We start from the raw sequence: 23,044 nt of genomic DNA on the forward strand, positions 1-23,044 counted from the left end.
CAGCACCCCAGGTAGCAGGATGTATCCCAACCCAGTGCCTTCTACCCTTCCCTGTATTCCACTTCAGTCCGGAGTACAGACGCTTCTATATAAACAAAAGAAACCTTTATGTGTAAAAAAAACCAACTAGCTACAGAGACATCAAAAAGCCAAGGAGGCACCTAAGGCATCTATCAAAACAACCCAAAACTGTTTAAAGTCAGACTACTACACCTACCTCTATAACAACCATCTTTGCCAACTGAGTGTGATTACCAGAAGTCTTCCTTCAAAGAAGAAGGTGCTGTTTGCAATGCTTTTAGCGATTGGGAAGTCACAACCTCCTAGTCTAAAGCCAAGCGCTTAGTATCCAGAAGTGTAAAAAGAATTCAAAACTCAGAAGAAGCCCTTTAGCTCCTCACAAAAACAATTATGTTTCCCAGTGCATGACACTATTGTCTATGAAACGTATGAAGGAAGAGAAAACCTCTGACTGGAGGCTTTCCAAGGACAAAAGAACGGAGGATTTATAACCAATCAACCAGGTACACAGAGATAAGTGGACCACCATTCCAAAAGTGGGCACCATGGTTTCTCGCTTAGCAAAAAGCACTACGATCCCCCTAGAGGCTGGCACTTCGTTCAAGGCATTACGAACAGGAAAAACATATTCTTTGAAAAGGCATATTTATACACAGTGTTTAAACCCACTGTTGCCTCAGATTGTTAATTACACATATTAGACTAATGTTTAAGAATACAGTTTTGAAAAGTAAGTTCTTCCTCAGGATTAGAAATCCAGACAACAATTTTTATGTATGTTTTCAGACTTTTTCCCCCACCTGTTTAGGCCTGAAAATATGCAAATGTGCCTTTTCAGACTGATAACCACCAGTCGCAAATAGTGATTGGTGAATTCCATTTATGTAAATGACAGGTGTCACAGAGAAGTAAAAGGCATTGCTTTTGGGTATTATGTGCGCCATAGGCCTTAGGAAGCAGAGTCAGTTGATAGATCTTATACTGTGGCTTAGCCATAACACTGATATCTTCTGAAATTAACCACAAACAATTCCCTATTGCCATGGCTAATATCAGGAATGAGTTAGGGAAATTATACAGCTATTATCATGAGGCTTCGTCCTAAATCAGCACACATTGCTTACTTACTCAGAACCCCGTTGCAGAGCTAGAAACCCAAATTTGACTATTATTATTTGCATTTGCAAATTATGGCTCACATGTAATTCACTATTTATACAAAGGATTTGGGATTTGGTGTACATCTATTATACATCATATAATACGCAAAAGCCATGAATATCTTGTAAATTATATCCTTATAAACGGTGACTAGTGACGTCATCAGTTATAAACGGTGAGTAGTGATGTCATTTTTGTCACATGACTCACTAAAACTTGTGTATTATAATAAATAAAGTAGCCCTTGTTGGAAAATATCAGGATATTAGAAGTAACCTCGGAGTTTCATGACCTGTATAAAACCACAAGGCCAAGATCATGGAACTCCTCTGTGACTTATAATATCCTTATATTTTACAATAGGGGTACTTTATTCACTATCTATCATACAGCTGAAATCTGGAGCCCATGCTATCAAGCATTCAAGCAGGGCTGGCACTGAGACAAATAAAGCAAATTGTATTTTGGATGGAAATGTAATTTTCCAGGTTCAGGTTCAGGCCCGGATTTGTGGCGAGGCCACATAGGTCCTGGCCTAGGGCGGCACATTTTTGGGGGCGGCATGCCGCCCAGCTGCTCTGTGGGGAGCCTGTGCTCCCCAGTGCTCCGGCGCTCGCACGCTGGTGCTTTTCCGCCAGCGCGTGGTAGTGCGGTCGGGCGCTAGGACCGCGCGGAGCGCATAACCTAGGGGCGCCCGCCCAGTGAATCCGGCGCTGTTCAGGTTTGCAAATCTCCTGCTTCCAGCTCAAATACAGCAAGTTTGCAGGTAGGGCAATAAAGCAAAGCAAAACTGCTGTTTTAAATATATGCTGCTGTTTTTAATGTAATTACAGTCACACAAAAATGCATTATATATGATAGCACAAATAAATGCAATGTTTTATTCCAGCACAGTGCTAAATTACAATGCAAACACATTGCTTTATGTCACACAAATGTAATGGTAGCTGTTCTATAATTAAGACAACAGACATACACACTCTTCAGTATGCACTAACCAACATTTAAGACCACACAGCTCTTTTCATCTAATTAATAGGAAAGATGCCAAAAACAAAATAAAATATAAAAAATTCAACAAACATTTCTAATATACAGGTTTGAATTAAATGCAAATACATTATCCTGTTTGATTTTAGTGCCAGACAATATGAAGCTGCTGTAGGGAACAAAACACAACCTGGTTTACTATGGGAAGTCTGTTTTTAATCAGGGTGTACACTCCTGCAGGGTCAGATAAAAGTGATTAGCTTATTAAATGCATAGCTTTGCTAGTTAATAAAAAAAGAATATTAGCAATTCTACCAGAGAACTTGATAATTTCAGTGATTCTAGTTAAGAAGGCAAAATTGCATTCCTTATTAGTGTCTAGATTCATTAACAATTCAATTTATAGATAGAAATGCTTATAATGCATGCTTCGCTTGCCAAAACTTGGAGAGAAATTGTTTCAATTAACTTTCATGGATCATGAGCCCTACAGTATAGGTATTTTTAGAAAAAAAGATACAAATACTTCCCTTAAGCACTGCTAATGCACAGTTGGATTTCTCATATAAGGTCATAGGGACACTGACATCATTTAAGCATGGGGAAAGGACACTGTTTTCTGGGGAGATTAAATTGCCTACCCAGTCATGTTGTTTTTATATTCCTATGCTACATACACTAGTTGTAAATGTGTACCTAGAAGAAAAAATGTATACATGTGTTGTACACAAGCTGTGCTTTGCCATACAATGTGTTCAGAACAAGAACAGTAAATCAGCTTGAAACAAACCTTAAAGGAACAGTTCAGTATAAATATTACAACTGGGTAAATAGATAGGCTGTACTAAATAGAAAATGTTTCTAATATAGCTAGTTAGCCAAAAATGTAATGTATAAAGACTAGTGATGGGCGAATTGGCGTCGTTTTGCTTCGCCGGAAAATTCGAAATTTTGCGCGAAATTCACGAAACGGCGCCGGCATCCCGTTTTTGACGCCAGCTCCCGTTTGTTTGACGCCGGCGCCCGTTTTTGACGCCAGCGCTCATTTTTGACGCTGGCGTCCGTTTTTTTCGTAAAAAAATTTTTGACGCCCTCAAATTTTTTCCGCGAATTTATTCACTGGCAGCGAATCGCGCAAATTCGCCCATCACTGATAAAGACTGGAGTGACTGGATGTCTAACATAAAAGACTAGAACACGACTTCCTGCTTCTCTTCTCTCTAAAGCTCCCCATAGATGCAAAGATTTTTCTTGCCGAACGACCGATTTTAGCGAAGTCCGACCAATCCTTCGAAATTATCGTGCAGTTAGTGGGATTCAAATGATTTTAAATCTTACGATTTTTCGGCCGACATCTGTCAGAAAATTGATCGGCCAGGTTAAAAAAATCTTTGTCGGTCCCAGTACAATCTATCTATGTTTGCAGGGCCAAGCAGGCAGCTCCCCTTTGTTTTCCTGGCAAATTGGTCTTTTTAGTTGATGGACAATTCGTACGATTGTTCTGAGATAATCGTGGCCTCGCGATGATGATCGGATTTTTTTAAATATCTCAACATCTGGGGCCATCTTAACTCTGAGTTAGTCAGCGACCTGAAGGGGGGCCACATGGGACATATCTGTTCAGTGAGTTTGCAATTGATCCTTAGCATTCAGCTCAGATTCAAAAGCAACAGTAATAACCCATGTGCCCCCATCCCCTTCAAGTCACTGATTGGTTTCTGCCTGGTAACCATTCAGGAAAAGCAGGAAGAAGTGTTCTGGCTATTATATTAGACATCCAGTCTTTATACATTACATTTTTGCCTAACTAACTAACTATATTAACTATATTTTGCACAGCCTATCTATACTGAACAATTACTTTAACGAAACAGAAAAATGACCTTGAATACTACTCGTACAATTTTATGATTGCCAATGCCTATCCAACAATTAAAAATAATAAAATGAATATTGGGTGATATATTACATATGAACTGTTCTGCAAATCTAGATGCATTTTACCTTAAAGCGATACTGACACATTCCTATAAAAAGCATAGGAACGTGTCAGTATCAAGTGGTTGCTGCACCTGGAATATTTTCCCTCAAAGCCACCCCTAGCCCTGCGAACCTTTGCGCATCCGACCCGCTCACACAACTAACGGATCTTCTGCCTTGCTTCCATGAAGCTGGGGGCAGAGGGATCCTTCCATAGGCTGAATTCCTGTTTTCATTCGTAATTAGCCCAGTGTTACTGAAACTGCACGGAAGGTCTTTTAGCAGTCAAAGCAGGTTCGCGGGGCTGGAGGCAGCTTTGAGGGAAAATATTCCAGGTAAGCAACTATTTGATACTGACATGTTCCTATGATTTTTATAGGAACGTGTCGGTATCGCTTTAAGTGATTCCAATATACATGGACCCATTCAAACCGAACAAAGAACATTTCTAATTCATATTGAGTGCACCAGTATTATGTCTGCTGGCATGAAAATTACCAAGGAATACATCTACAATTATTTTTATCACAGTGCTGCAAGATGACCACTTTTTCTACTTCATATAATATTGTCGGTATCCACTAAGGAATTTACTCTAATTTGAATTTGCTGAAATACGTTGTTTGCATATTTTACACTGGGGTGGCAAACTTTGTATGAATTCATTTTCTGATGCTGCTGTTCCTCTAATGATGAATTCCTGGCTAATGGCTTAATTGATTTTACAAGATATGAAGTGCCTATATCTTTTGTTTTGTCATTACTGTATATGGTAATCTTCAGTGGGACAAACTTGGTTTGGAATTTAAAATAATATATACAATGTTTCACCTACATCACTAGTAAGAATGCAGCGAGACAGTTTCTTTTTTTCTTCCAGGCAGTGTCACTTGGCAATTTGTCACATTAACACACGTGTGTATTTAAGTTGAGGTTTACAGCTTGCAGCCAAAGACCCCAGGGCCTTTTCCGTCAATCAGTGTTACGGGACTACAATTTGTCTAAGAAACCAGAAAAAAATGAAGTATAAAATGCAGATAATGAAAGATTGTGACACAGAAAGATCATGGCTCACAGCAGGAACAGTACTGTATTTACTGTAGGTAAACATTCAATTATATAAAACTGACGCTTTCTATTTTTATAGTGAGTGACTAGTGAGTTGCTTTATTGGGTCTAACAGTGAAACGCCATCTGCAAACACAATAGGCCCAAGAAACAAAATTTGCCCAACAGGGAGAACTAAATAGTGAAGGGTGTAACATTTAACAATAACCTCTACTATGAAGGTCCTTTAAAGCATTTCCAGTTATGTTCTCATATTGATAATACTGTGGGAAGAAGTCCCCATCCTAACTAGGACCCACCCCCTTATTTTGAATCATTGTGAAGTGATAGATTCTGTACCATGAAGTCACTGCCAGAGAATTTGTGCACCATTCACTATGGAAAGAACCAGGTAGTAAACTCATCACATAAAAAAAATCTCATATTTTAAAAAGCATTACAAGTGTTGGAATGTTCCAGATAGACCTCTGGTTGTTGTGGTAGATAGCCTGAACAAACGGGACAATCAACCAATGTGATAATCTAGCATTTAGTGCAAGATTTAAAAAAAAAAAAAAAGCCTCCGACTTTTAAGGGTCAGGGCACACGCTCAGATTTGGGGAGATTAGTCGCCTGGGGGGAATAATCTCCTGGAACTGCATCCTGTCGGCTAGAATGTAAATTGCCGGTGGGATGGCACTCGGAGTTAGGGTTGCCACCTTTTAAAATAATCTTTACCGGCAGGTGGAGGGGGTAGGGTTAAAAGGGCGGGGCAGTGATGCTAAAGGGGGTGGGGCCATGACACGCTATTGGCTGGCCGGCTCGTGATGTCAAAGGGGCGGAGCCAAATGCACGAATTTGGCAAGAAGCCCAGAAAAAAACACGAGTTTGGAGCAGGCTGGGGGCAAGCCACAGGCGTTTTTTTAGGTGTATTACAAATTTACCGGCAGCTACATTGTACGTTAAAATACCAGCCAGGTGGCAACACTACTCGGAGTGCTTCATTTTCCGAAGTCGCCTAAAGTTTCTACTTCGGAAAACAAAGCGCTCCGAGTGCCATACATTGTAGCCGATTGGAAGGCAGTTCGGGGAGATTAGTTGCCCCGAAGAAGAGGAGATTTGTCGCCTGGCGACTAATCTCCCAAATGAATATGGGAGATTAAGTTAGAGTTGTGCAGTGGCAGCAAACCAGTGAGGTACTAGTGCTTTAGTACCTGCATGCAGACAAGACCTCAGCATACTGAAATATAGCACAGGCAGAACAGGTCAGCAGACATCGAAGATTAATATAAAAATGAAGTCTTTTAGATTTTAGCTTGTCAAGCTTCCCCAATAAAATATACTTATCAACTTTAAAATAGAAAGCACGCCAGACGCTGATATCACTGAACAGATCAATAACCCAGCCATAAAGGGAAGTCTTGTATTGGCAAATCATTTCAAGCCCTCTCAATAACTGTCTGTTTGCGTTCTTCCATACAACAACCCCCAGGATAGGAGGCAGGAGAAATCATGCAGAGAAAACACCAGAGAATAATCTTTGCACTAATAAAACAGGCATGTTTGCTTAAAAAACCTGATTGTCAGTCCAAAACTCCTTGCGGTTATACACACAGATAGGAAACAAAACGTTTTTGATGCATTTCCTAAAGGGAAACACACAGAAGTTTGTAATGAGCTAAATATATCTTCAGCCAATAACAGCTTGCTACAGGAAAATGTTTACAGATCTTGATATCTGATGTTTCAAATTAAGCAAGTTAAAGGTGAAATAATGTTATATGCACAGAATAGGCCCAAGAAACAAGGCACAGAAAATCGTTATTTTGGACACTCATAATGTATGCCTAGAAATAAAGCTTAATTTCTCTGCTAGGGATCACAGTGCCACCAGATCCCAAATATTTGTTACAAGTAATAAATATTGCATTTATCAAAACTTCTACTATGATTAGTAAAGGAAACGAGGCCAACAACCTGTAGAAGTGCCATAATAATGCCTCCATGTAATTGAAAAAGCTCACCTAGTAGAAATAAATCAGCAATGACTTGCCCCTAATACTATAGGAAACCATCTGAAAAATGATTGTTTCCCTTTGCCCTCTTCCTCCAAATGATGCTGTAAAGTTTTGTAATTCACCATTGTCACCTCCCATTCTCTTATATGGGGAATGACTGCTGCTTTTCAGACCAAAAGCCCTAAAGCATTTTAAAGGAGAAGGAAAGGTACTGAAGCAGTTTATTGTTAATAGATAGTGCAAGCTAGAACACTAGTTATTCTGCGGAATGCTTTACCATACCTGAGTAAACGGCTCTAGACACTCTCTCTGTTTGTTTAGGATACAACTGCTATATTCACTTGGTGTGACATCGCTTCCTGCCTGAGTTTCCCTGCTCAGTTAGATCTGGGCTCAGTTTACAGCAGAAAGGGGAGGAGGAAGGGAGAGGAGCAAACTGAGCATGCTCAAGCCCTGCTCTGGAGGTTTATGCTGAAAACAGGAAGTCTGACACAGAAGTCCATGTGTACACAATAAAAGGAAAGAAATGTGTTTTTTTTTTTTTTTAAAAGAGGGCTCAGAGCAGCATTACTTTGAGGGTTTACTGGTGGATTTATATAGACCTTTCTGATAAAGCTTACTTAATGTTAGCCTTTCCTTCTCCTTTAAGTTAAAAAGCACCAATAAAAGCACTGTCCAGTGTTCCCTATTCAATTGGATGGGACAATCTACTTATAAGTATATATGACTGTCTTTAATTGTTGTTGATTGCTGCAAATGTCTATAATAAATATATTATGTATATTAATTGAGATTCCTCAAGACCCTAAAGTATAATTTTACCCCTTATAAAGCATTTGGCAGTTCTGCCCATCTAATATGCAAGCTACCCCTCAGAGCAAGTAGACCCTAAGATTTTTCGGTTCAACCAAAAATCCAATACTACTGAATGTGATCACATTGCATGATACTGGTTTGGGCTATGATGCAGCAGAATTATTAATTTTAACAGAATACAATACCCTGCATTGTCTTGGTATATACGTGGTATAGTGATGGGTGTTATTAGCAGATATATTGTATATATACATAGTAACTATTGCTATTGCTATTAGGGATGGGCAAATTGTTTTGACTTGTTTCGCCGCAGAAATGTCGCCCATAGACTTTAATGGGTGTCCACGACATTTTGCTGGTGGCGAATTCGCCCATCCCTACAAACTATGAAACTCATGTAAATGTGACAAGGTGAAAGTTCACTCCTTGTTCAAAATATTAAAAAAAAATTAGGAGTTTATCCTGCTGCTTCTTCATTAGAGGCATATTTATGAAGCCTCGATTTTTTTTCTGGTCGAGTTTCTTGGGGGGAAAACTCAAATCTTTAGAGGAAAAAAAATACCTTGAATTTTTCGAGATTTATTATGCTCCAAAGCTGCTAAAAATCTGAATATGAAAAAACTAAATCTAAAACCTGTTGAAATCATGTAAAAGTAATTTGAAGTCACTTAAAGATGTTTTCTTGCCTTCAAGGGTTTCATGCTGGTTTTCATTCGATAACCAGGAAAAGTTGAATTTTTTCAGCATCAAATCTTCAAATCTAAATAGTCAAGTTTTTTTGGGCATCAAATCTTGAAAAAATCCGCACAATTCAAATTGATGCTCGATTTGGTTGTGACTTTTTTTCCCTCCGCTTTTATAAAGAATGATTATTGGTAAATGAGGGGCATTTAGATTTGGGAGCTTGGCCAAATTTTAAAAAAAATATAGAGTGAGAAAAAGTTGTCTTTTAGCAAATAACCTCCTAAATTGTTCCTGTTAGTGATGCGCGGGTCAAGTTTTTCCTGACCCGCACCCGACCCTAACCTGCCCTGCTGCAACCCGCACCCGCACTTCCAGGGTCCTTTTATAGACCCGTGCCGACCCGCCCTGGCGATGACGTCACAATAACGTCACAAAGGGGGCAGGGTGAGCAGACTTGAGACTATAAAACCGGAAGCCGGAAGTCGGATGCCGGCATTTGAAGGTGGCGAGGAGCAGTGCGAGGTCGACCCGAGATAAACCTCACAAACATCACAAGTTCCTGTCTCTAGTGTCTTAGTCTGGCAGCTCAGTGATCCAGAAACATCTGAATGGTTACAATTTGCTACATTTAGTTGATACATTTAGTTGATACATTTAGTTGATACATTTAGTTGATACATTTAGTTGATACATTTAGTTGATACATTTCTCAGCAGTATCAGTGGAATATTAGCAGCTATTGTATCAATTTTAACAGCTGAAACTCAGGGATTCTTTCAGCGCGGACAAAGATAACAAATGTATCAACTAAATGAAGAGTCTGCGACCCCCCCCCTTCCCAGAGCTGCTTTAGAAATATTCAATATTAGAAAAATGGTCACAAATTGAAAATAGAAAGTAATTGGAAAAAAAGACTTTAATTATGGTAAACTATTTGAAACCAACTAAATTGAAAAAAAGTGTTTGAAGGTGAAAAACCCCTTTAATGAAATAAAGAAATGTGTTTCCATTGCTCACGGTAAGTTATGTTTTGAATTTTGTTACATAAATAATTTTTTTGGAGGGGGGAGTCACTGCTCAGTGAGCTTCAGTGCTGAAAGCTGTATTACTCCTTCAATTTGTTTGGTAGTAACACTATAATAAACTGTTTATGAAGAACATTGCAATCCCTGTGACTCTCTACACTATTGCGTATATTATGAAACATTTGCCAGTTAAGTGTTATGTGATAACTTGCCAAAATTGCTTGGATTTTCACTGCCTAACGAAAGCTGAAGGAATTACCCCTTGAGGAGCCTTATAACCTCCCCTTCCCTTTGAAGCAGGTCCGGACTGAGAATTAAAATAGGCCCTGGCATTTCAGGTACACAGAGGCCCAATCAGCCCACATAGAGGCCCAAACAGCCCCCACCAGCCCACTAAATACTGACTTTCTATGGGACCTTATAGCAGCCCCTCTGGCATTTGCCAGAACCCACAGATTGCCAGTCCGGGCCTGCTTTGAAGCAACCCCCTGTGTAAAAAGAGATGAAGCAAACAAGGGTTAAAAAATTCTTTGAAACATGGGAGAGCTATATTTCTATGCTGCCAAATGAAAAACAACATGCATTGGTGCAGTACTTCCAAGGAACTTCCTGTTATCCACGGAGAATAATTCTTCAGGATCCCCCAATAGTATTACAATAATGAATACTAAGCATTGTTAGGGAAGAAAGGAGAAGGCTTTAGACATATGCAATTAATATTGCAAGAAATAGTATATTGTCCATAATAGATATGCACTACCTTATCCAAAAGCATGTAGTAAAGACAATGTATAATAATAATAATAATACATAAATGCAATCTCAAAAAAACTGTATACAGAGGTTAATCTAAGTGGAATGTAAAAATACTATTAACTTCATGCCTATGAGATATGTATTCATGTCTGTTCATCAATAAAAAATTATGTTTTAAAAGAGATGAAGGTCTTATGAACAGAGATGCAGGCGCAATGAACAGTTCTTTCCTTGGGTGTTCGGATTTGGGTGATAATAAAACTGACCATGGGGACCCCAAACTTCTAGTTAGAAAATTACACTCTTTATATTTTGTCCCACGGTAAAAGAAATCCATCATATGTACTACCTATAATACCGTATAATTGCATTTGCAGCACCATTTTGAATCACATATACAATATATAATGTAAGATCTGAAAAACGTCAGCATCATATCAGAATGACAACTATAACTCCCTTTATAACCTTAAGGTTAATAAAAATCCCCTGCCTTTAAAAGCCAGAGTTAAACTAGTCTGCATGTCAGGCACAGAAACCCTATCCCAGCCAAGAAGTGGCGCTTCTGTAGTGAGGTTAAATAGTACAGTACTCAAAGCAGCCACGTGCCTAAACAAGCTGCTTTCCCTAGGATACTGAGATATTCAATAAAAAGCTTTTAAAGGCATATGTTTAAACTTGTAACAGGAAAGCTTTTCTGTGTTACGACAATAATTCTTTTAACAGCATTGATCAAAATGTCATTCTTTTATGAGTGTACAATACATTTTAATGGCATACAACAAGCCATTAAGGTTGTACACCTCCGAAGCACATGGCTTCCTGGAAAAATGGGTAGATCAGCCAAATTAGGAGGAATATTTAGATGTGTTAATAAGTAGAGCTTCTCTCCCTGCTGCACTAAAGATTTTACTTCTTCAAGTTGAATATATATATATATATATATATATATATATATATATATATATATATATATATATATATATAATATATACACATATACACACACAAGTGTGGGTTGCATTATCTGGAAACCTGTTATCCGGAAAGCTCTGAATTACAGGAAGGCCATCTCCCATAGACTCCATTTTAATCAAATAATTCACAATTTGTACAATTGTTTACCTTTTCTCTGTAATAATAAAATAGCACCTTGTACTCAATCCCAGTGAAGATATAATTAATCCGCATTGAAGGCAGAATAATCCAATTGAGTTTAATTAATGTTTAAACGATTTTTAAGTAAACCTAAGGTATGGAGATCCAATTTACATAAAGACCTCTTATCTGGAAACCCACAGGTCCTGAGCATTCGGGATAACAGGTCCCTTACCTGTATATGTGTATATATATATATATATATATATATATATATAATCTTCACCAAAGAAGCCGCACTACACAGGACTTATTGCAAAAAGGTGCATTTATTAGAAAGTCTAACGTTTCGGCTGTAACACCAGCCTTTGAAATACTGGTGCACAACGAAACATCCAAAAAATGCGCCTGGGTGCTGGGTTAAAACACATACATATCATAAGCCAAATAACTGCACTCGCAGGTCTTTTGTAATAGTGAAAAAAAGAAAAGGTTTATTCAACTTTTCGGCCCTTGTTTGCGGCCCTTCTTCAGGAATCTTAGAATGCTGTACAAAGAAAGTGCTTTATTTAAACATAAAATGGTGCCAAAAAACTCTCGCAATTTCATCATGGGTGGGAGTACGACCTTACAGTGACATCATCTGATGTGTATATATATATATATATATATATATACAAATTTGTAACACAAACATATTAATTTCTATATGCCACATAATGCCCGTGCTGCCACCATATGATCCTGTGAGATTGTTTGAAGAGACCAAATATCTCTGTCCGTTCCATGTATTAAATTTACCCCATGTATTGGATATCTACTAAGCGCTCTATAACCCTTACCTCCAGTGGACCAGCTCGACTGAAACACTTGTCATTGCCCTTGTAGCCCCTTAGGTAAGGACCCGATCAAAGCAGGGAACGGCAACACAACCAGGACCTCTACCGTTATTCCTGGCTGTGTCTACTGAGCTTGTGCAAGCTCCGTAGGACCCTCCAAGGCTAACTCACTCTGTTAGTTTAGTAGCACAGAGAATTTCGGCGCTATTTCACTTTTAAATAGGCACTTTGTTTCTACAGTGTTTCTTAATCCCGAAGAAAGATCGAAAGTAGGGGAAACGTTGAATAAACTTTTTTTGTTTTTTTACTTTTTGCACTATGAGAAAGTCCTGTGAGTGCAGTTATTTGCTGATTATTATGTGTTAATGTTAAAATCAGCACCCAGGCGTACATGCTGAACATCGTTGTGCACCAGTTTTCAAAAATTGAAATGAGCTGAAAGTTGTAAAAGCATTTAAACTGTTTATATTTGATGTTATAATCACAAAACTCTGTCAATGTTTGAGAAGATCTGTATAAATGTAATGAGTGATTATTATATTATAACTATTAATAAAAACAAGAAAAAAAAGTCAGTTTGTCCACTCTCAGTCCTCGTGAACATTTTTATTTCTCTTGAATGTAATGCACAGACTAGCAAACTGGCTATTTTATCTAATGGGCTGACTCACCTTGCTAAATGTACATGCCAAAGGTACTGATTTGAATAATAAAGATGTTAAAGATGTCTGCATTAGCGCAGAATAATGTTTGTGTGTAGGTATAATGCTGGGCAGCTTTGTGAAAAAGCTAAAAGTCAAAATGTAAATCCAGAGAGCAGACACCCTTGACCCTTACTAGGCTGGGGTTTAAAAAAAATACTCTGTAAATTATAGACTGTAATGAAAGAATTCAAAATAACCATGTAAACTGTGTGTTGTTTTGGTCTCATGCAAATCCTGTAAATGCACAACTGAATACAGTTAAGCTGGCCTTACACTGCAATAGCCGCTCACTTGGAGAGGTGACAAAATGAGCATATCTAAGCCTGATTAGGCCACCCACACGCTGGGCCAAATTGGAATGATCCAATTGAAGTAAAGGGTAAGTAACAGAATGAGAATGCTTTATATATGCAATTTATGCTACTTTATATATTATAGTAAAGCTTTGTAGATTTTGAAACCAAAATATTGGTAAGTAATTTGCCCCCTCCCTTGGAAAATTTACCGCCGAACACAGGAAAAATGCAACATGCTGCGTCCCAACCTGCGTTCGTACATAGTATACAGCCCCATTGAAAAGAATTCAGTGCGTCTACTCCTAAAAACGCTCATCTGTAAGAGCCCTTAGGGGGTTATTTATTAAAGTCTGAATGCCAAAAAACAAAATTTTAGTGAAAAAAACTCCAACTTTTCTTGATTTATTATACCATGAGGATGCAAAAAGTCAGAATCCGAAAATCCGGCTTCTCAGACCTGCCAAGGTTGTATATAAGTCAATGGGAGAAATCCCAAAGATATCCTGCTGAGTTTCATGCAAAAATACGAAGCTTTTGTGGTTTCAAGCAAAAATCAGAAAAATGCGAATTTTTAGGTTGGAAAATCCAAAAAACGTGTACAATTCAAATTTTTGTATGTTTTTTCCCGAACTGTAATTTTTCCGGAAAATGTATTGATAAATAACAGGAAATAACCTGTGCACATTTGGTCAGAGTATATTTCAGAAAATAATGAGATACATTCGGATTTTGATAAATAACCCCCTAAATTTCTGTATTAGCTGCTGAAATTATATTAAAGGCAAAAGGATTTTTGATGACTAGCGAAATCTGCATTTTTTTCTTTCTCTCAAAGTTCCAAGCAATCAAAATGAGAGATTTAGCTTTGGATTCCCTAGTGAGTCTTCATAACGTGGCGGCGGCTGCTTGCCAGACATAATGCAAATATGTAAGGAGACATTTCGAATAGCAACAGGAGCAAAACATATCAAAGATTTCTCCAGCGCAAGTCAGTGGATTCAATTACAGCTGTGAAATGAATTTGGGTCTCAGTTACTGGGCTATAATGTGCTGCTGCTGCAGCTCCAATTTCCAGACACACAGCACCCCTGGTCTCAGAAAGCGGCTGTAGTAATTGCAGCAAGACGTGCTCTTGCGAATTCTAATTGCCAGCTGCATTCACTCCTTTGTGAGAATTTCTAGCCTTGCATTGGAGATTCATATAACAGCCTCTATCTGTACCATGCTGCTCATGCACCCTTCATATTTATGTCTTGATTGTACAGTGATAAAAAATGTAGGGGGTTCAAACCATTACTTCTCTGGCACCACCACACCCTTACAAATCTCTGCAAAACAATAGCATAAATATCATGTTTACTTATTTATACTCCACAGCACTGCAACTCATATTGTCACACAGGCTCTTTAACACATACCCTGAATACAAATGAAGCTTTCAAATGTTCAGGATTGGTTTGAAATAGTAATTGCCGGACTGAAATCTAATCAGTCTAAACGGGATTATTTGATACACTTCACTGCCTGGTTGTACATATGGTCACCTATATTTTATTAACCTATGTGACCGAAAAAATTATATCAAAGCCAACACTGAATAGAATTTCCTTTGATAGACAGGAGAAAATATTATTTGATGTTCTAGTAAAACTATAAATGCTTGTAAATCTGACATTGCATGCGGCACAGCATATTTCATTATTAGGAACAATGATGTCTGTATTAAACAGAAGGAATGTATTCTATAAAATGATTCTCTTGTCAGAGGTCTAGGAGACAAAACTCCCAGAAGCTATGCGAGATGATGAAAAGCATTGTGTTCCATATAGCAGTATTTTGTAGAAGGTCTCTATACATATATTTATATTTGGAAATTCAAACTGGTGTTAGTAAACCTATCTATCATTATAAAGCCACTCTGCTGAATCTGCTGGCATTAATTAGTCCTGTCATACAATTCATAGTAACCTATCAGCAATAAGCTTTGATTTGTATATTGAACTAAAAATGTTCAAATCAAGTATATGATTGGTCCCTACAGGTTCCAAGAGAAGGGCAAGCTTTTTCCATGTTACAGCTCACAGCAATACGTTTACAGCTTTGGAGGTTCTGTTAGACTCAAATAGGGTTATATAGACCTATGATTACGCATGGAAACACATGAAATGCATGATGTGAAATAAAGGTTCTTTTTTTTTATCTTACACCACGTCCGAGGTGTTCCTGGAGTGCGTATCCAAAGTGGAAGTGTTTTTTCCAAGGTACAGGTTCGTTGTGCAGCACCCGGACCTCCAACGGAGAGCAGTGAGTGATCCTGATCTTTAAGACTATATTTAAGTTAAAGTAAGCGACGGGTTTGGGGCAATTGCACCCGAACCACATCCTAAACTTGGTGAGCGTTCAAACTGTTAACATATAAAAGTAAAGTTAACATGACTAAGTAAAGACGCTGAACTCAACAATCAATTAAATTGGTAGCACCTGTATTTACCCGGTAATACATTATCTTCAGCTTCAGAAAGGGACTTTTGCTCACTTAGGGCTCTTACAGACCAGCGTTTTTAGCTGCACTCCCCTGTGTTCTGGGTTTCATGCGTTCAGGAGTAGACGCACTGAATTCTTTTCAATGGGGCTGTATTCACACAGACGCATGTAAGTGCCGAATGCAGGTTGAGATGCAGCATGTTACATTTTTCCTGTGTTCGGCTCTTACATGCGTCTGTGTGAATACAGTCCCATAAAAAAGAATTCAGTGCGTCAACTCCTGAACGCATGAAACCCGGAACACAGGGGAGTGCAGCTAAAAACGCTGGTCTGTATGTGCCCTTAAACTGTCCTCTCTTGCAATATCAAATGCATCCTCTATGCTGGACTGCTCTTGTATATGAGGATCTCCATAGGCCCATCTTCCCTTCTTGGAGTGAAAGCTGCTAACATCATCTAGCAGATACAATAACAAACCAATGGTCTCAGTTATGTGTCCAGTTAAAGCTGTGAGAGTGACTGCACTGAAAAGAGAGTCTGATCCCAATACCCAATCGATTAAATACATTTAAAAAAGGAGGACCAGAAATGTTTTTCAGCTTGACAATGAAATTTAATTATTACTGCCCTTGTTGCATTGCAAGAGCATTATAGTCTGCTCATGTACTTAGCAAAACGTGCTTCAGTGGCAATGCTGCACTCTGGATCTGGCCCTGGATATATTTTTACATTCAGAAGCAACACAGCGAATTAGATAAAAGGCAAGGCTATTAAATCTGGCCTAATATTCCAACATGCTACTAATATTTAATCTTTTACATTGTAAGCTCCATTGGGCAGGGCAAAAATAAAATCCAGAAAAACACAAATATCCACTCACAACCTTATTATACTTTATAATAAGTAAATGTTTCAGGTGCACGCTGTGTTGCTACTGAATGTAAAAATATATCCAGGGCCAGATCCAGAGTGCAGCATTGCCACTGAAGCACGTTTTGCTAAGTACATGAGCAGACTATAATGCTCTTGCAATGCAACAAGGGCAGTAATAATTAAATTGATACTGCACGCTAAATATTTACCCCCCAAAACCCCCTAAAGCTGCCTCCATGGGCAAAATACACAGGGTTTACTCTAGCACAATGCCATCCTCCAAACCCCACAATTCCCTGCACAAGTGATTTCAATAAGGAACAGAACATCACAGTGCAATGCATTGTGGGTTATGTAGTTCCTGCATGCTGTCTGTAAGCTGTGGAGAAGTTGTTACAATTTGTAACATCAGTGTTTAGTCCCTCCTTCCCTGTCAGGATTTCAAATGATGCAGAAAGAGAAGAACTGTTAAACAGCTGGATTTCAGCATAGAAAATGGCATTTATTCATACTTTTTGAAGAAACCGGTAACTGTGATTTAGAACTATTTTAGGGGTTTCTGTGTTATGTGGGCCTCTTTATCAATTTTTGGTTTGGAAGCCAAAGTTCCCCTTTAAGAAATGTTAGATAAGTCTCAGGAACTCGAACCTTTGCTAGAACCTGTGTCATCCATGTCTCTCTGGGAGAAAGGTGAAATCCTTAGCTCCTTGTTGTCTAAGTATTACATGATTAGCCCCTCTACTCATACAACTCCAAGCATTTCGAATCCTTACTCGCTGAACAGCCCTTGACTGACAAGAAAATTATCCAACTGCTATCTAAATCCCGGCCCGTTTATTCTCCTTCTCCAACCACGCTTCGGTTTTGCACATGCTTTCCGGTAGCTGCTAATTGGCCCAATTGGGACCATGTTGGCGGGGCCCCTAGACAAAGTGTTGCTGGCTACTGACACACCAAGTATTTAGAAAAATAAGGGCATACAGGCACAAAATAGAAAGGAAAGGGGCATACAAGGTAAGAGAGTGAGAGGGATGAAATAGGGGCACATAATAGGGGCACACAGGGTAAGAGAGAGAGGGAGGAAATAGGAGAGTGGACTGGGTCAATTAGTTTGGGGCAGGCTGGGCCGATTCAGGTTGGGAGCAGGCTTGGTTGGATTGGGGGCAGGCAGGGCCTATCAAGGTTGGAGGAAAGCTGGGCCTATGAGAGTTGGGGGCAGGCTAGACCTATGGAGTTGGGGGATAGGCTGGCTTCTCAGAGTTGGGGGTGGGCTGGACCTATGGATTTGGGGATGGGCTGAACTCTCAAAGTTGGGGGCAGGCCAGGCAGAATCATGTGCTGAGGGAAATATTATCTGTGCTGCCCTGTGGTGCGGGGCCCCCAGAGGTGCAGGCCCTATTGGTCCAATAGGCCTAGGCCTAAATGGGGGTCACTGACCCCATCTAAAAACAAATGCTCCGTAAGGCTACATATGAATTGTTATTGCTGCATCAAACTATAAGTTATTTTAAAGGCGAACAGCCACTTTGAAAAATGATTATGTTGCAGATGAACACTTGTTTCTTGTCCTGTGCATTCATGGAATCATATATTGATGTCTACGTTATAGCAATGCTTTCATTTATCTGAAACTTTTATCTGTAACCCACGGGCATTTCACAGATATAGAAAGCCCAGTAAGGACCCTTTACTCCCACATGGCCTGGTTCTAGACTATTCACATCCCATGATGTTGGTTGTTGGGGAGGTGGTGAAGTTTACATGGGTGCCTAGTCACAACACTGCTACATTTTATGATGTTTATTTCTTTAATAGTGAGAGCAGTACACATAAAACATTGGAAGGGGGGGGGAATTCACCAATCAATAATAAACATTGCTCAAACAAGTAACACGAGTCTAAATTTTGCTTTAATTTGTTTTGCTAAAAAGGTAATTATGCTCTTTATGTGTCTTAACACAGGAAGAAATACCGGATAAAGCCTAAATAAATGACACAAGAAAATAATACCAACAGGACTGACACTCATGCAAGGTAAACAGTGTGTTGAGATGATAACATGTTCTAGAGGATTAAGTTATAGTGAAATATCTTATTACTGTCAAGTCAGCATGAATTTAATAATCATGGGCAGCGGCTAACTAATCTGCTTAGCTTCTGTGGGAAGGTTGGTAGTAAATTAGATCAGGACAGTGCAGTTAACATGATACATTTACATTGTGCTAAAGCTTTCAATACCTTTTCAGATAGACAATACAATGATTTAGTACAAATAGAGAGCTAGATTTATTAAGATAAAAGAAGTGCATCTTTGGGCAATTGTCACTCCTTGTGCAAAAAAAAAGCAATTTTGAGTTGTGGAGATTTCCCATTCTTTTTACACCTATGGATGTTTTTCACTTTTTTGAACAGTTGAATATTTGAACACCTAAATAATATTATATATTTCTCACCAGCTGGCTTATTTATCATTAGTTGAAAATAGATGTTGCTACAGTTCACCAGATAGGAACTCCTTAGCACTTTATTCACTTTAGGATTTTTGTGCAGTTGTTTGTGCTAATCATTTGTTTTATAACCGTTTGATAAATGCATCTTTAGAAAATCTAGCACAGAATAAATTCCAGTTTAGCTACAACTGGACGTGAAATATTATTAAGACTGTATTTTCCCATGTACTATTCTGTCCATGCATTTAGGTGGTGCTGCACAGATTTGTGGTAGTCCCAGAAACAAGAGATCTTGATACCATTAAGGGTCAGGCGACCAAATCTCCCCAAAACGCCCAGTGTGGCCTGGCCCTATGCTCAAAATAAAATGAAATTTATATGGCATTAAGGGCTTAAAATTATAACAGTGAAGCGTGGGGATGCTGGATTGAATCATATGCTATAGAACACAGTATATATTATGTATTAGCCCTTCTTCTCTGTAGGGTGATTATATAGTATACTTCAGCTCTATCTCTTATTACATATTGTGCAAGGTCATTACTGACCTTTTATGTGGCTACAGTAACTCTGACACAGCTACAAAGACAAACAAAGGCAAGAGGTCCTCTGTATTCAACATATTATTAATATATAAAGGATGACAAATAGTAGTTGGCCAGCTTGAATATATTGTAATATGTGGACAAACAATCCCTGTTGTTAAAAGGGGAGTGCTTAATGCACACAATGTCAATGTTTTTAATATATAATGGGTTGCGTGCAGCAGAACTATATCTATATGAATTTTGTGGTCACTGCCTCATTGCACCCTGCTTAATTGTTTTAAAATTAACTGTGAGCACAATTTTTCCTTGTTTGTTATTGTTTATACAGTTCCACGTTGTAGCTCCCACCCTTTCCAGCTACAGTCAGGTGATTCCGGTGGTGGCCAATAAAAGGACAACTATGCTTGGGAGTTTTAACCTTGAAAGCAAACATGTTGCAGGTAAACTGTAGTCCCTGTGTAAAATGTATAATGAAGCAATAGAATTCTTAATAGCCAGATCAGGGATGACTTTGATGAAGGGTTGCCACCTTTTCTGGAAAAAAATACTGGCCTTCCTATATTTTTATGTTTTTTCCCTATTAATACCAGCCAGGTGGCAAGTCTACTTTGATGTTGTTGGCCAGCTTTAATATATTGTAATGTATGCACATAAATCCCCGTTTTATTTAAATGGGAAGGAATTTTGTTTAGTAGCTTATTGCACAAAATGTCTCAGTGTCCTTAATATATAGATAATGGTTTGAGTTGACCTCTTGCCTTTGTATGAATTTTGTGGTCACAGCCTCATTGTGGTGAGCACAACTGTCCCTTTTTTTGCTATAGTTAGCTAAACTCTGACACAGACGGCACAGGAATACAATTTTATTGAGGCAACAAGGACGGTCCTGGCACATGCAGGAAGAGATAGGTACAAGCATAGACAAGGTAGGAACAAGTAAACTCCGTAGCAAGGCACACAAAAAGTTAAAGTCCAAGCAAAGGGTCTGGGCAGGCAGCAGTAAAGGCAGGGTCAGGGCAATAGTTAGGGTTGCCACCTGGCCGGTATTTTTACTGGCCTGGCCCGGTAAAAATGATGATTGATCCCAATGTTATTAATAGGGAAAAAAGATAAATATATAGGAAGGCTGGTATTGTTTTTCCAGAAAAGGTGGCAACTCTAGCGATAGTCAATACTATAAATTCAACAGAAGGAAGTAAACACAAGAACAGCAGGAGTACTATTTCAAGGAAGTTTCAACTAACACCATCTTTGGTGACATGGGCCTTTCATAACAATATGAATTATTTAGGGAAGCAGCGTCGGACTGGGGCAGCAGTGGCCCACCAGAGCTCTGACTTTAAGGCCCCAGAGCCCCTTTTCTGATGTAGACACACTGTGGAACTTCATTTAAAATCTTTGCCAGTGGTCACAGTGGGAGGAGTAGACCTGGGTCAGCAGGGGCCCATGAGGGCCCTGGGCCCACCTGTTTTTTTTCTGGGGTTTCCTTGTGGGTCCTCTAGCATGAAAGGCATATTTAGAAGCAAGAGGCAATTTAGGCAGAATCACATTGTTGATTTGAATACTCCATGCAGTTTTAACCACAGAACAATATGGCAAATGTGACAAATACCCATTAGTAAGCATGGCTTACATGTTGCTATTTGTTCTTGCAAAATATTCCAGTTTATATAAAGATCCTGGGATCCTAGCAAAATTCACTGCTGGTTATGCTCATCTGATGGCATTTCTTGATAACTAGTCCTTACCACAGCACTGATAGCTAAACATAGTGATGGCTGTATATGGACACAAATACACATCTATATGATGTTACTTGTAATGGTGCAGGTGACAAGAGGTTTATTTACTGAAAGGGCAATAAGGTTATAAAAAAAAACTTACCTAAGAAAGTGTTAATGATTGATTCATTTAATGGATTTGTATGTGTCTGGATGATTTCCATGCAAGAAAATGTATGATTTTTAAATAGTATCATAAGAGGGATTGATCAGGGGATTTAATTATCTTGGTGTGAGGTTAAAATTGACAGATGTCTTCCGAGGGGTTTGCTTGCTTTCTTCTGGATCAAGACAGAGAGGCTTTAGCAAGGAGTGAAATTGATGGATTTGTGTCTTTTTTTTCAACCTCATTAACTTTGAAAACAAATTAAGGATTGGATGGGGGGGAAAAGCTATGGCCTGTCCTATACACTACAGAGGCATCTTTTCAATCCTGGGGGGAAATATATAAACAGCAAGCCCTGGGGCACTTGGAGTTCATCTGCACTGTGATCTGCATTAAGATGTAGTGCTAATTTTCATCGAGAGCGTGCAAAGGCTAAAGGTCAAAATCTTATTTCACTGCAGAGCATTGAATACTGCCACAGAACAATATTTCATCTTAATAAACCTAACCAGGGCACAGACAGGGCACAATCTCCTCGTAAATCTCGTGCTGCACAACTGTCTCACTTCCATATTATTAGGTCAATTGGTAATGCCGAGGCAAAATCGTAGTCTCTGTACAGCAGATCTCGCAAACGCCTCTAGAAACGTCAATATCCCACATGCTTTGACTATTTAATCAAATGACTTTATTTAGTCCTGAGCATTTTTTTCCTAATAAAAACAGAGTATTTATCTCCACAGCTATAAAAACAGGATTGTTTTCAAGTCTTCACTTATAGTTAAGATGCACATTTAGCGTGGATTGATTTCCAATGCTGTGCTCAATACCTTGTCACTTGCCATTTCTTACACACACACAGCATCTGTGTTCAGTTACTTACTGTAGACAAATAAAGCTCTGAGTAGAATTTCTATCAGGGTAAAGAAGAGCTGTGGGGCAGCTGAAAGAGAGAGACTATGGCCCCTGGGGCGCCCCTCTTTACTGTTTGTACAAATCTATATCATGTACAACACAAGCAAGTTGCAGATTATTCCATGCAGGGAAAGCCTGCCAACATATTCATTTTTACTGGGCCGGATATCAAGGCTTCAGCCGCCCTCACACTTTCATTGAATTTACAAGCAGTTCAATGAAACAAAGTAAAACAGTCAACAAGGAAGATTTGTGGAGATGAAATGTCCAAGTCTCTGCTGAGACCTCTTGGAAAGAATTTATCTCAAACACGGTTTTGCTTTATATGGTCACTCTCTATTGCACAATTTGTTGAACCCAAATGTCCTTTTTTTCCAGTTTTCCTTTACCCGTAAACAAAGCATATAAAGAAATAATGACATTTAAAAGGTTCAGTTGTCACCAAACAGATG

At 38.8% G+C, this 23,044-nt stretch overlaps 1 long non-coding RNA gene across 1 annotated transcript; it reads left to right on the plus strand.

Moving 5' to 3' along the window:
* Positions 1–15,352: 15,352 nt before the first annotated feature.
* On the plus strand, positions 15,353–20,175 carry LOC121393243. Its single transcript, XR_005960891.1, has 3 exons — positions 15,353–15,739; positions 18,755–18,826; positions 20,119–20,175. It is a non-coding gene; the product is annotated as an uncharacterized LOC121393243 (long non-coding RNA).
* The last annotated feature ends 2,869 nt before the right edge of the window (positions 20,176–23,044 follow it).

This window comes from Xenopus laevis, chromosome 4S (genome assembly GCF_017654675.1).
Source record: "Xenopus laevis strain J_2021 chromosome 4S, Xenopus_laevis_v10.1, whole genome shotgun sequence".
In the NCBI taxonomy this organism is placed as follows: Eukaryota; Metazoa; Chordata; class Amphibia; order Anura; family Pipidae; genus Xenopus; species Xenopus laevis.